The following is a 14,408-nucleotide window of genomic DNA, read 5'->3' as shown; positions in this document are numbered from 1 at the left end:
GAGAATCCATGACTCAATCCAGTTTATACTGTAGAACACCCAAGATTCAAGAACTGGGGACATCAGGTGCTTCTGGAAAGTGACACGGGGGTGGGGGGCAAAAACTAGAGGAATGGCTGAATGTCCATTTAAAAAGTGATTCACTCCCATTTCCTCCCTCATGGCAACAGTAGACTAGAGTTTTATTATCCGGAGAAGGCAAAACAGAAATTTCTGGACTGAGGAACACTAGGCACAATTAAGAGCAGATAATTCTCAGTGAAAACAGAGAGATTAAACAAAACCTTACACTGAATGCTGAAACCCTCTACTCTCTTTCTCCACTTGCCTCCTAGGATGCTGGCACCCACGTATGTAGGCTCTAGACTAGAACTGGAATAGTCTTCCCTGGGAATCTAACCATCACAAGAAAGAAGACCTAAAGATACGAACATCAGATTTCCCCAAAGAAACAACACAGAGAGTCATCCTGCAGTGAAGTCTGTCAAAGAGATTCACCCATGAGCACTAAGTTTCCAACTGACTTTTCAGGGCTCCACTCTTATATAGGACCAGGAACACAGGGATCAACCAACATCTGGGGAAGGCCTCCAGCTTTAAAGTAAGGACCCAAAACAAACAGGACAAAAGCAACTAGGAGGAAATAAAGACTATATAGAGAGAAGGAAAAATATCTATAATTAGCATCAAAAAGGTAAGAAAAGATATTACAACTATGATACAAGAATAGGACACTATTTTTAAAAATTTAAAAAGAAACATTGAGAGAATAAGAAAAGAGCTCTTGGAAGTTAACAACATAATAGTATAAATGACAAACTCAGTAAAAGACTTGGTAGGAAAATTTGAGAAAAATCTCACAAAAAGTATATCAAAAATATAGAAGATGGAAAATATCAAAGAAGGAGTCAACTTGGTGTCGCCCAGCTCGTTGTGGCTGTTGGCCGTAGCCCTCCTGCCGGCCTCCTGCGCTGCAACCACGCTGGGGCCTCTCGATCCACCAGCGCCGCTGCCTCTGGTGACCTGGCATGGGATTGGAGACAGCTGTTGTAATCCCTTAAGCATGGGTACTGTTAAGAAAATGGTCGAGAAGAAAATACCTGTAATTTGTCTTATCTTTAGAGATTGGGAAGACTCTGATGGAGGATGAGAAGAACAGCTTCTTCTTGAATGTCAATTCCCAAGCAACAACAGTGTGTCAGATTCCTGCTAAGGATCCTAATTTACAGCAAGGCTACAATGCTGTGGGATTCTCCCAGGGAGGCCAATTTCTGAGGGCAGTGGCTCAGAGATGCCCATCACCTCCCATGATCAATCTGATCACATTTGGGAGACAACATCAAGGTGTTTTTGGACTCCCTCTTTGCCCGGAAGAGAGCTCTTACATCTATGACTTGATCAGAAAAACACTGAATGCTGGGGCTTACACCAAAGCTATTCAAGAGTGCCTGGTGCGAGCAGAATACTGACACAATCCCATAAAGGAGGACATGTACCCCAACCACAGCCTCTTCTTGGCAGACATTAATCAGGAGAGAGGTGTCAACGAGTGCTATAAGAAAAACCTGATGGCCCTGAAGAAGTTTGTGAGGATGAAATTCCTTGATGGTTCCCTTGTGGACCCTGTGGATTCTGAGTGGTTTGGATTGTACAGAAGTGGCCAAGCCAAGGAAACTATTCCCTTACGGGAGACCACTCTGTACACATGGGACCACCTGGGGCTAAAAGCAATGGACAAGGCAGGACAGCTAGTGTTCCTGGCTGTGGAAGGGGACCATCTTCAACTGTCTGAGGAATGGTTTTAGGCCCACATCATACGCTTCCTTGAGTGAAATCCTTGCAGTTTGCACCAGAGCTCAGGGAGCCCCTATGCTTCCAAATCAGTGGGAGACAGTTCCTTTCATGCCTGAGCCTGAGCTCAGACCCAACTCGTAATTAATCCTCCTCTCTAGTCATCATCTAACATGCCCTGCTTGGAAAGATCTGAGATCTGAATCTTATTCTTTGCCTCATTCTATCAGCACATGGTGTTAAATGCAAGTTAAATTAGTTAATAACCATGGAGAATGTTTTACAACCCTTTGACGTGATCAAGCTGTCTTAGGAAACAGTCTGTTACAGGTCAGTGTCAGAACTGTTCCCAGACCCAGAAGAGACTGAACAAACTAAACCAATGAGAGAGATCCTATGGGCACATTTCTCAGGAAAATCTAGCCCATTTCAAGCCAAGAGCCCTGTACCTAGGCCTGAGGTATTCACATAAATGTTTTCTCAGTTCTGCTGGTGGAGATTTAACCAGCGCTTGGAAAAGTATTGCTTGGAGGTTTCTGCATAATCTCTTGAGGCCGCCCTCCTCTCTTTGAGTATGTTGCCTCCTGTGGTGTCTTAGCAATTATTAGACAAATTCCCCTAGCCCCCCATACTGCCTTGTAGCACTCTTTTTGTCTCCTCGGGTAATGATGAATTAGTTGCTCTGTCACAAAAGGAGGAAAGTAGTATCCAGTTGGATTGCTTAAGGGAGGAAGTATACATATTGCTCAGCTTGGGGAGTAGGGGGGCAGTGAAGAAAAATGTGGCAATGGAAATGAAAAAAGAGGAGGCAGCTGGTTCTTTCCACTCCATCCTTGATTAACCTGTCCTTTCTTAACACGACTCAAGGTCAATATTCTAGAGTTACTCTTGCTGGCGTTAGCAGAGAATGGGAGGAAAAATGTGAAGCGATCAGGCTTTCTAGCTTCCATCTCAAAAAATCATATTTACTGGTATACTCCAAACTGTTTCTGATGTGCTCTGTGAGAAAAGGATTGTTTGCACAAAAAGCTTGATGAATATCCCATACCCCCTTTCTCCTCTTAGAGATCAACTCACATTAGAATATTAAGGACTCTGAAAATTCCTGTTACAGTAAAGAAAATTAACTTTAATCTACCATTTCCCATACTATTTGAGCATGGACATCTTAGCCCCCACTCCCCCACCCCATGAAAACCTATCAACACTTTTTGGAAGAATGTTCTACAGAATGCCAGTTTGGGGAAATGATTAGCTACGCTTGAGGGAAGCACCTTGTTAGTGCTGCAAAGTTGACCCTTTATGATTTTTCCTTCACTTCTCCCACACCTTATTTTTCACCTGAAAGATGAAGATTACGGGAAAGAACTGGGGGGATGTGAAAATAATTTTATGAGGTCATCTGAAATAAAGAGTAGTTTCTTTAAAAAAAGAGAGAAAATAGCGAAGAAAAGATAAAACAATTTGAAGACTGTCTTCGGAAATCCTACATCTAAATAACAGGAGTTTTAGAAGGAGAAAACAGGAGGAAAGGAGTCATTGAAGAAATAATTCAAGAGAGATTCCCAGAACTGAAAGATGTGAGTTTCCAAATCCCAAGAGCCCGTCAAGTGCCCATTACAATGAATGAAAATAAAACCATCAAAACACATTATCATGAAATTTCAGAACCCTGTGATCAAAGGGAATGTGCTAAAGCTTCCAAACAGGTAACATAGGTTTTCTACAAAGGATGAAGGACCTGAATGGCATCAGAATTCTCTGTAGCATCACTAGATGTTGAAGACACTAGGGAAATGCCTCAAAATTGTGAGGAAAAATTATTTCCTACCTAAAATTCTGTACCCACTCAAATACAAATCAGGCATAAGGGTAAATAAAGACATTTTTAGTCATGCAAAGTGTCAGAATATTCACCTCCCATGTACCTTTTCTCAGGAAAACTCATTAACAGTAGAAATGATAATAAATACATTACAGTATATTTATATAGGGAAATATTATACATTAGTGGAGGTGAATGAATTTCAAGCAGCATAAATGAGTCACAGGAACATAATGTTGAGTAGAAGAAATAAGTCACAGAAGGATATATGCAGCCTGATTCATTCATATACAGTACCAAAATATGCAAAATTAAATATATTGTCTAGGAACACAAAATGTGGTGGAACTATAAAGAAAAGCAAAGACTGAAAAAGGCAGTTTAGAATCATGCTCACTCATGAAAGGGATGGGGAGGCAATGAGATTAGAAAGTAGTATTCAGAGTAATATTCTTTTGTATGAAGTGGGAACACAAGTGCTCCTGTTTAAGCTTAGATGAAAACGTAGAGCTCTGCTGAATTCTTATGGTGCAACCCACCAATGCTCTGTTCTTTTTATAGAACAAGAGTAGAAGGGCTTAGGTGGACAAAGAATTATGGGAAAGCTAAGAACACGTAGGAAGTTGTCTTTTGTTAGAACAAACGTGTAACCCTAATGAAACCCGGCCCCACAGGGTTCAGTCTTGGATCTGTAATACATTCAAGAAACACAGTTCAATAGCCAAAAGTAATTTAAAAGGAATTTCATTCTTTACTGTATTTCTATAAAACCATAATGAGGATCCCAGTTCATAGTCCTCAATAACTCTTATTAAATCTCCACGCCTCTCCTGTCCCTTTCCTGCACTCTGCAGGCCTTCCACATCAGCTAGTGGGCTAACAATTAGACTTCTCTGGGTCAGATGGGGGGGTAGGGAGAAGTGTTGTGTGAACACAACCATCTTACAAGTTTTGTGCCATCATAAAGTAAAACATATTGTATAAAAGATGTGACAACAACACTTAAGGTGCTGAGATACATAGGTATGGAACTTGTTAGAGGTGGCCTTATTTAAAATATACTAGTCAATTTTCTCACCCTTCCATCTCCAATTTAACAATTTAGGAGAATTAGAGAGAGACGAAGTTTAAGGCATTAAGCCCCTCTCTTATCTAATAGTATGAAATAATACATTCAGGGAGAATTTGTGGTAAGAGGAAAGTATAGGTTAACTGATATGTTTTAAATGAGTATAAAAAATTTAGACTCAAAATCCAGTAAGAAATGTGATCCTTTAAAGCCAAATTATAACCAAAAAACTATTTCCATATTCCAAATGAGTGCTCTGCAATTCCTTCAGCTAATGCATTAGTATTCTTGTATGTCTGTAGTAAGGAGGGAGTGCCTGATTATAATTCACTATCTAGAATTTTATGGCTAAAACTTGAAGAAAACAGAATTTCTGCCAAAATAGCTTCCTGCCCAGGTGCTGAACCAATTAACTCTTAAGCAATCAGGCAGTAAAACTAGTAATCGTGAGTTTTCTGAAGTGCTATATGTAAGGAGACAGCTTGGAAAAATAAAGATGAAAATTTGTTTTCATAACCAGGAGTGTTTAAAATCCTAAGAGACTGTTTGCACACCTTGCTGAAATGTATGTGACATTGTAAATTCCCAAATGATCTGATGGTTAAAGATCTATGCAGTCAACACTGACATTTTTTTTCTAAATGTAGAGAAAACTATTTTATCACATGTAATTTGACTGTCTGTAGAGAAGAACCCGGTGAATAAATTTGCTCTTGAAAAAAAGTTGTTCTAACATGAAGTTAGCTATGAAAATATTTCATCCAGCTAGCAGCATCAAAATAAGAATTATAGCTAAGGTTTTTTTTTTGTTTTTTTTTTTCTGCTGAGGAAGATTCACCCTGAACTAACAACTGTTGCCAATCTTCCTCTTTTTGCTTGAGGAACATTCACCCTGAGCTAACATCTGGGCCAATCTTCCTCTATTTTGTATGTGGGTCACTGCCACAGCATGGCTGCTGACAAGTGGTATAGGCCCATGCCTGAGAACCTGGGCCACCGAAGTGGAGCATGCCAAACTTAACCACTAGGCCATGGGGCCAGCCCCTAAGGCTTCCTTTAAGAATGAAAAAATAGGAAACTAATAGTCAACTAGTAGCATTTTTTTCCAAGTCAGCTACAAAATATAAAATGTAGCATTGTACTATTTTAATGATTTCACAAATAATGACTTAATGTTTACAGAAAAAGAATATGATTGTAAAACATGATGATATGAAGCATTTGATCCCAGAAGCAAAAGTTCCAGGTCTCTGCAAAAACGAAGCATCCAGATTTGTCATTCTCAAGAAGCACTGCAGTGGGATCTTTCTTCCTACACAAACCCCGGATTTGGTAGACATCTTACAAGAGGCTGAAATTGATATTATTTTGGAAAACCAAGGTACTGAATACAGATCTGGCTTGGTTTCTTTCTTTCTTTTTTTCTTTCATTCTTTTTTTCATTCTTTCTAGCAGTTTTCTAAGGATAATTAGGGGGATATTTAGGGCCTCAGGTAACATACTAACTTGGGAATTGGAAAGTCGACTGGTTTCACGGGCTTTGCTATGAATTGGTTTTATAGCCTAGAGTATCGACTTACTATCTGTGCACTGTGGCATCTATAATAAGATGTTAAAATCCACATCCTCCTTCCCAGGGGATTCTGAAGACAGGGATTTGTGGTATACTATGCTTGGTTCTGATTGGACAGAAAGAACAATGGGAATATGGTTCCAATAAACATTTAAAGTCAAAAAGAGAAGATTCTAATCACTGATTAGCAAAAGGAGAAATATCTAGACATTTATAAGTCCTCTCCAGGTCTAATTTGACATTTCAATGGGAATGAAAACAATATGTAAAGATCAGAAAGGAAAGTGAGGATTGCAAACGGTTTGATAGAATAATTAAAACAACAGGCATTGTAGGGCAGGCAGGCAGCAATACAGCAGGAGAGATGAAGAATAGAAAACCAAGAGAGAGAAGGGAGAGGATTTATTTATGCGTGAGCGGCCACTACTCAACTCCACTCACCCAACATTGACCGAGCACTTCCTGAGGCCTGATTCTGTGTTAACGGCTGGCTGAGTCCCAGGCCCTGCTTTGGGGAGGCTAAAATTGTGATGGGAGAACAACATGCAGGCAGATGAGTTGCCCTAAAGTGTGATAAGTGGTATTACAGAGATGGTAAAACACGTTAAGGGAGCAAAGGGAAAAGACTTATCCATCGACAGGGATCAGCAGATGTCGTGAGAGTAAATTACAAATAGTCAAAACTATGATTTTGTCAGGACAGAAGATTAAGTTTTCAGCTCATTTTCATTTTCACATTTCTCGCACTTTCTGCATAACACAGAAAGCTGCCCTAGTCCCTATGTATTAGGTTCAGCTTCCGTGGGCTTCAAGTGATACAGATGAATTCTTCCACTCTTCCTGAGGTCTCTCGAGCTGTCTATAAAGTAAAATCTTGCCTTTTCTTCAATGTATAGCTCCTACATTAAAAACCACTCACTAATTGAAATTGAAAAGAAACTGAACTGGAAGATACTGAACATATACACAAGAAAAGTGTTAGTATTAACACAAGCCCACTTGATGTCTCAATCCATTGGACTTATAAGCTTTATTACACAAAACGCCAACTCTTACGTTAAAATTTCTTTCACATATCACAAACACAAAGCTTAGTAAGTAAAGAATGTACAATGATGTATGTATATTCTCTTGCTGTGCCTACCAAGGTGATCTGTGAAATACAATGAAAAACATCAGGCAATTAATGAAAAAAACAGAGTCTAGTTCTTGACTCAGTTCTCCACTTTACCTTGTGCATGTGTGAAGTCAGACAAACCCAATCATTTATCCCCTTCTGCTTAGTAGGTCTTCTTTGTTTATATGTCCTTTATGTGACCAGACATTCCCTTATCTTGTTTGATAGGATGGAGAACAAGTTTCCTGTGACCACCTGCAAACTGCAATTGGAAAGAGTTCAGGGGAGCCGAGGACTTGGCCTCCTCCTCTAGATCACCACCTCCTCTAGATCTCTCACCTCCCCTAGCTCTTCCACCTCCTCTAGATCTTGCAAAGACACTGCATGGCTTGGTGAGCTCCCCTAAGTCCAGAACACCACATGTCCCTGAAGTGCTCCCTCCTAGGATGAATAGTTACCCAGAAAAGGTACCAACCAGCTCTCCAAGAGATGATGGAAGCAGCAGAAGGATCCTTGTGCATCCCCACCGCTCCAGACTAAATAGCTTCATGAAAGCCGTGGATGAGAGGCTTCCAACATCACCGCAGCAGGAGCAAGAGAGGGGAGGTCTTAGTGCAACAATGATTAAGTCTCCACCACTTTTGCCAGTGCCCAGATTTAGACACTTCTCCTTGAGAAAAAGTGCATCAAAAAAGAAATTCTGAAGTAGAACTTCATGGAAGGTGCCAAAGAAATCATCTCTATTCATAGTCAGAAAATCTCGACCAGCTCACAATAGTGCACCTTCACAGAGAGAAGTCCTAGTCAATATAAAGAAAAACAGAGAACTATTGTTAACTACAATAAGACAAGGATAAACTTAGGAGCCCAAAACCATGTTCATAAAGCAACAGGTCTTAACCTCCAAGGGTTACCTCTTCCACCCCAGACTTGGTCAGAAAAAGAACCCATGATCTCGAGGTTAGATTTTCTACGATGGGAATATGGTGTTTGCAGAATTCAAAGGGCTTGGATTCAGGAGCTAAGGAGATGAGGGCCTAGATTATAGAGTCAAATCTATGATTTTTGTCTATCCATAAGATTTTGGTTTATCCTTAAGTTCTTAGTTTATGCCGTCATATCTCACTCATTTTCCACATAATGTGGCTAGAAGAGATGAGGTGTTACAAGCACAAATTTGGAAACAATCTGGATTCTAACATTTGTTACTCTTATAAACAGTTTTGAAACACCTAACACAGTTCTGTGCTTAACCTAATATTTATCCCTTATATACATGAGAGACAAGCTGTCACCCAAAGATTCTGCAAGGACATTTTAATCCTCTGTTTCTAATTTTACCAGTTAAAACTTTAAATGCAAATATTCACATGGGATTTCAATTTGACTTAATAAGTTATATACTTTCTATCACCTACGTTGATAAACAATTACTAAGGAAGACTACAATTAAAGATTGCACAACTGGTTCTAGCACAGATCCAGAGCAGATCTGCAATAGTTCCAGACTAGAGTCTGTCCTCCAACCTCCAGCCCAGAGAAGGTGAATATGACCAGGGTCATCTAAAGAAGCTCCAAAGCCTTCTAGAACATGAGGCTCTCTTTTGAACTTGGACACAGCTCCCAGGACTTTGAATATGAGACTCACCTTTAGCTTACTCAGCAGCAATCTACCAGCCAAATATTCATGTTCAGAGAGGTAAACCTCACTGCCATCCCTAAAGTTACTCTGAGATACGACAGTAAGAAGGACAGAAAGAGCATACACGGGAACTTGATCTAAAAGTGACTTCTCTCTGCACTTTCTCCAAAGTTCCCTTGCATTGCTGAGATAGATAGTAAAGACTGTCACAGACTTTGGGAATATTTGAGAAAGTAAATAACCCTAGAATTCTTTGCTCTTTCTGCCTCATTCAGGCTCCAATATGCCTCAATGTGCTGTGTCCACAACCCTCTCCAGTTTCCACCCACCTCCTTCCCGGTATTGTCTAGTTCAGTGTGATGCATAACTTCAACATGCTAGGGTGAAGTAGGATGGCAGCTAACTCAAGGGGATGAGAAAGAGAAAGAAAGGGTGGTGTTCAATCTACACTAGAAGTTTTTCCTCCCTCTGGGTAACCACGTATCCTTAAGTTTTTACATATAATTTTGGTTATTATGAATAGCAAAGAAGAACAAAAATCTTTCCTTCATCTTTGCTTTATTTTTGAAATATTTCGGGCACTGATGGCTCAGCTTATAAAGTAAAGCCAATTTTTGTAGACAATAATTATAGAAATTTCACTTTTTGTGAAGTAGGGTGGAATTTTTTCAAGGGAATAGCCATGGCATGCCTCAGCCTCAGATTTGGTTTCAGAGTGGACAGTCAATAAGTTAGCCACTTTCTGAATATGTGTTGTGCACAGAGATGAGCCTCTACTAGCAATATTTATGACATAGAAGTAATAGGCAAATAGCTTAGGATCTAATAGAGAAGAAGGATCAAAAGCAAATTCACCAGCATCTACAAAAGCAAAAATGAGCAAAAATTAAATGTATGTGTTAATTAACATATTCATTCAACATATATTACTTGCCATGTGCGTACACACAATATTCTCAGTTACATATAGAAATAGTAAGAATTATACTGACGGGGAGGTAGTACCTTAAAGTGGCTTCTAAGCACTTTTTTGCCTAGTAGTTCTCCTTTATCTCTGGTGTAAAAATCCAATAGAAGAATTCTCTGCTTGGATACCTAAGATAATATTTTTCTAATGAAATGGTGTGTACTAAATGCTCAATAAATGTTAGATCCCTCCCTGCAGTATTTGTTTTAAATTCTTTCTATTTAACTTGATATCGCTGAATAGTATCCAGAATGTTTGGAATGTTTACACCACTCCTACATTCTTAGACATAGAAAACAAAAGACCTCTAAATCCAAGGATATACACTACGGATATAACTTTTTTTCTTCCATAGAATTATAATCATTTTAGTGCAAACAGAGGATTTGACCAGAGTTACATATGAATTCTGATCTGAATTTATTGGATAAGGAATGATGCTTCCTGGTCATTTTGCCAATGAAGAGTGAGACCATCAAAACATAAAACAAAATGAAACTACTCTGGCAGGGGAGGCAGGACTTCTGGAACAGCAAAGGCAGGACCTCCATAAATCCAATCCTCCTTAAAAGCCATGAGAATATTGGCAAAATTATCAAAATGAACTTCTTTAGAACTCTGGAAATTAACCAAAGGCTTACAAACAAACTGAATGTTAATTAACATATTCAAGGGAAACTACTAAAGCTTGGTAAAAAAGATCAGGGACCCTGACATTTTAACTTGAGTTACTCCTATTTACCTCCCTCCCCAACTCCATAGCAGTAGCCTTGAAACCTACCAGCCTTGGAGCCACTAGAGGGGCAGACAGGCTTTGGAGTTCCTCAAAAAGCCTCATCCCCATAGTCGCTATTTGACTTGACTCAGAGCTCCCTGGAATAGCTGCATTCACAGGGTGCTGTCTATTTGACTGAATCAGAGCTTAGCTCCACAGGAAAAGCCCTGTCCGCTGGGCATTAACGAAAACAATCAGATTCAATTGTTTAACATTCCATATGACTAAGACTGCAATAACAATTGGGGCAAATAAAAGCCTGGCAAAAAAAATATAAAAAGAAGATCTAGGGAATGAGACTTTCATAGGGGGCTTTGAAAAACTCTCACATATTGCTGGGAATCTAGAAGATCATGCATGTGTGTAGGGCTGTGCTCATGCCCAAAAAAGACCAGAGAGGGTACCAATCATTCACATCTTGCTGCCCTCGAGATCCTGCACCTGAAGGAAGTGAAAGCTAAGATAGACTTGTAAACTGCCTGAGAGTTGAAGGTATGTTCCCAATACACACACACACAGACACACACCTTATCAAAATATGAAATACTTACTGGGTTAAGGCATTTAAGGAAATCTTTTGACCAATCGGTTGCTGACCCATAAGCTATGCTGGCCCAGGGTCAATCCCTACAAAGCCAGCCTTAAAAATAAAAATAAGGATTTTTTAATAAATTAATTTTAAAAAACAAAAACAAGCAGAGACTTTAGTGGCCACACCCTGAAAAGAATACAGACTCTACAGAGTTTGTCCAGAAAAGTCGTTAAACAAACAAACAACAGCAAAATAGCAACAACAACAAATCCTGGAAGGATATTAGAAATCTGATTCTGGAGTTGCCACATTATGTCATCTAAAATGTCCAATTTTTGGAAAAAAATTATATATATATAACATGTATATGTACATATATGTATATATGTATAACATGTATATGTATGTATGTAACAGGGAAATGTGGCCCACAGAGGGAGAAAAAACACTTAATAGAAATTGTCCCTGAGAGGTCCCATATGTTAACTTACTAGATAAAGATTTTAAAGATTCTTCTTCAGCGAAGAAACTGAAAGAAAGTATGACAACTATATCTCATCAAATAAATAATATCAGTAAAGAGATAGAATCCTAAAAATTTAAAAACCAAATAGAAATTCCAGAATGAAAAAACGCAATAGCTGAAATGAAAAAAATCACTTAGGAGGGCTCAACAACAGATTTGAGCTGGTCAAACAAAGAACCAGTGACCTTGAAGATAGGTTAATAGAGATTACCCAGTCTGAGGAACAGAAAGAAAAAGTGAATAAAAATGAAGAGAGCCTCAGAGATCTGTAAGACACCATCAATGTAATAACATATGCATAATGGGAGCCCCAAAGAGAGAAGAGAGAGAGGGTGGACATAAAAAAGTATTTGAAGAAATAGTGGTTAAAAATTCACAAATTTGATGAAAAATGTTAATCCACATATCCAAGAAGCTCAACAAAATCCCAGTAGAATAAATTCAAAGAGATCCACACCTACACACATCATAGTCAAACTTTGAAAAGTCAAAAACAAAGAGAAATCTTGAAAACAGGAAGAGAAAAATGATTCACTATGTACAACAGATTCTTAATAAGATTAACAGCTGGCTTCTCATTGGAAACCATGGCTATCAGGAAACAGTGGAATGACATATTCAAAGTAATGAAAAAAAAAGACTGTCAATCAAAAATTTGATATCAGCAAAACTATCCTTCAGAAAATAAAGGAGAAATTAAGACATTCCTAGGGTGGGCTACTTATTTTTATCTTTCCACTCTGACACGCTCAGTATAGAAACCTTATCTTCAGGCTAGCACCCCTCATAGCCATAGAGTGACCAAACATCACATCCTCATGACAACATTGAGATCTTTTTAAGATTAAAGGAAACCTTTCCAAGAATTCCTCCAAACAATGTCTCCTCATTGGCCAGAATTATAACACATTCTAATGTTACTGGAGAGGGAAGAGTAGCACCATGATTGGTTTAGGACAGTTTTAGTTCACTGTCTGGGTGTACCGATGGGGCTCGCCTCCTCAGAAACTCATAAAGAAGCAAGGATACCTGAATAAACAGAGGATTCTATTAGGAAAGAATAATGTAGGTAGGTAGCCAATAGAGTCTGCCATGGAGAGGTTTATTTAATTTTATTTTGATGCTTTTGTTGGACAGTTTTTGTCTTCAATTTCTTTCTCTTCCTTCTCACCCTCTTTCCACACTCTGCTCCATCTCCTCACCAGCACTACCACCACAGTCAAAGCTATCCAAAAATTTTAACAATATTTTCAGTTACAAACATGAAGCTGATGTTTCTCTCTGCAGAAACTCACTGCAGCTCTGAATTAACTTGTGTCAAAATCATTACAAAGTTGTGAACTTCAAACCTCTATTGGCTGCTTCTTAATGCCTTCCATCTACCTGTTCTCCTTGTCAGTAACACAATGATTCAGAGTGTGTGTTTAAGCCAAACTAACTGACTGACCACTCTCTTATACAACATTGCCAGTTCCCATTTCTGAGGCTTAATATAGCCAAACCATTCTCCTCAAAGTACGTTTCACACCGCAGCTGCGTAATACATGTATGTGGAAAGAATAGAAACTGAGGCAACTTGACTTACCAAGAGCTTGTATTCAGTCTTCGTTCATTCCATTATGACAGGTCCTGAAGATACCATAGTGAGCAAACAATCTAGTTCCTAAACTCCTATGCCCCTGAAGACAGAGAGAGGTGGGAGAGAGAGGTGTCAAAAACCAGAAGACTAAGAGAACACTAGTCCTATAGAAATAGCCAAGTAAAGAGGAAGATCTGGCTTGAAATGGAATATCATGAGCTTGGTTTGTAATATGTTGAGTCTGAAGTGACAGAGGGACACTTCTAGTTGGAATTGTCCCATCAGCAGGTTTCAGTGTGTGCATGTGTACATACATGGATGTGCGACTCTGGACATCACCATTACCACCACTACCATCATTCTTTTTTTTTTTTTTAATTGATTTCTTTTTTTTTTTAATTTTTTGTTTATTGCAGTAACATTGGTTTATAACATTGTATAAATTTCAGGTGTACATCATTATACTTATATTTCTGCATAGATTACATCATGTTCACCATCCAAAGACTAATTACAACCCCTCACCACAGACATGTGCCGAATTATCCCTTTCACCCTCTTCCCTCCCCCCTTCCCCTCTGGTAACCACCAATCCAATCTCTGTCTCTATGTGTTTGTTTGTTATGATCTACTACTTAATGAGGGAGATCATACGGTATTTAACCTTCTCCCTCTGACTTATTTCACTTTGCATAATACCCTCAATGTCCACCCATGTTGTCACAAATGGCTGGATTTCATCGTTTCTTATGGCTGAGTAGTATTCCATTGTGTGTATATACCACATCTTCTTTATCCATTTGTCCCTTGATGGGCACTTAGGTTGCTTCCAAGTCTTGGCTATTGTGAATAACGCTGCAATGAACACAGGGGTGCGTGTATCTTTACGCACTCGTGTTTTCAAGTTCTTTGGATAAATACCCAGCAGTGGAATAGCTGGATCATATGGGTGTTCTATCCTTAATTTTTTGAAGAATCTCCATACCGCCTTCCATAGTGGCTGCACCAGTTT

The 14,408-nt window shown here is 39.0% G+C and overlaps 1 long non-coding RNA gene and 1 pseudogene across 1 annotated transcript; one reads left to right on the top strand and one right to left on the bottom strand.

Moving 5' to 3' along the window:
• The first annotated feature begins 886 nt into the window (after window positions 1-886).
• Window positions 887-1,832, top strand: LOC131420625 (palmitoyl-protein thioesterase 1-like; annotated as a pseudogene).
• Window positions 1,833-7,484: 5,652 nt separating this feature from the next.
• Window positions 7,485-9,864, bottom strand: LOC131420557 (uncharacterized). The gene is made up of 3 exons (XR_009223566.1): window positions 9,024-9,864; window positions 7,851-8,175; window positions 7,485-7,637 (listed from the first exon to the last, which is right to left on the bottom strand). It is a non-coding gene; the product is annotated as an uncharacterized LOC131420557 (long non-coding RNA).
• Window positions 9,865-14,408: the final 4,544 nt, after the last annotated feature.

The sequence above is a fragment of the Diceros bicornis genome, chromosome 23, assembly GCF_020826845.1.
Source record: "Diceros bicornis minor isolate mBicDic1 chromosome 23, mDicBic1.mat.cur, whole genome shotgun sequence".
NCBI classification, from domain to species: domain Eukaryota; kingdom Metazoa; phylum Chordata; class Mammalia; order Perissodactyla; family Rhinocerotidae; genus Diceros; species Diceros bicornis.
The sequence above is the reverse complement of the archived record's forward strand: the minus strand, read 5'-3'. Positions and strand labels throughout refer to the sequence as shown.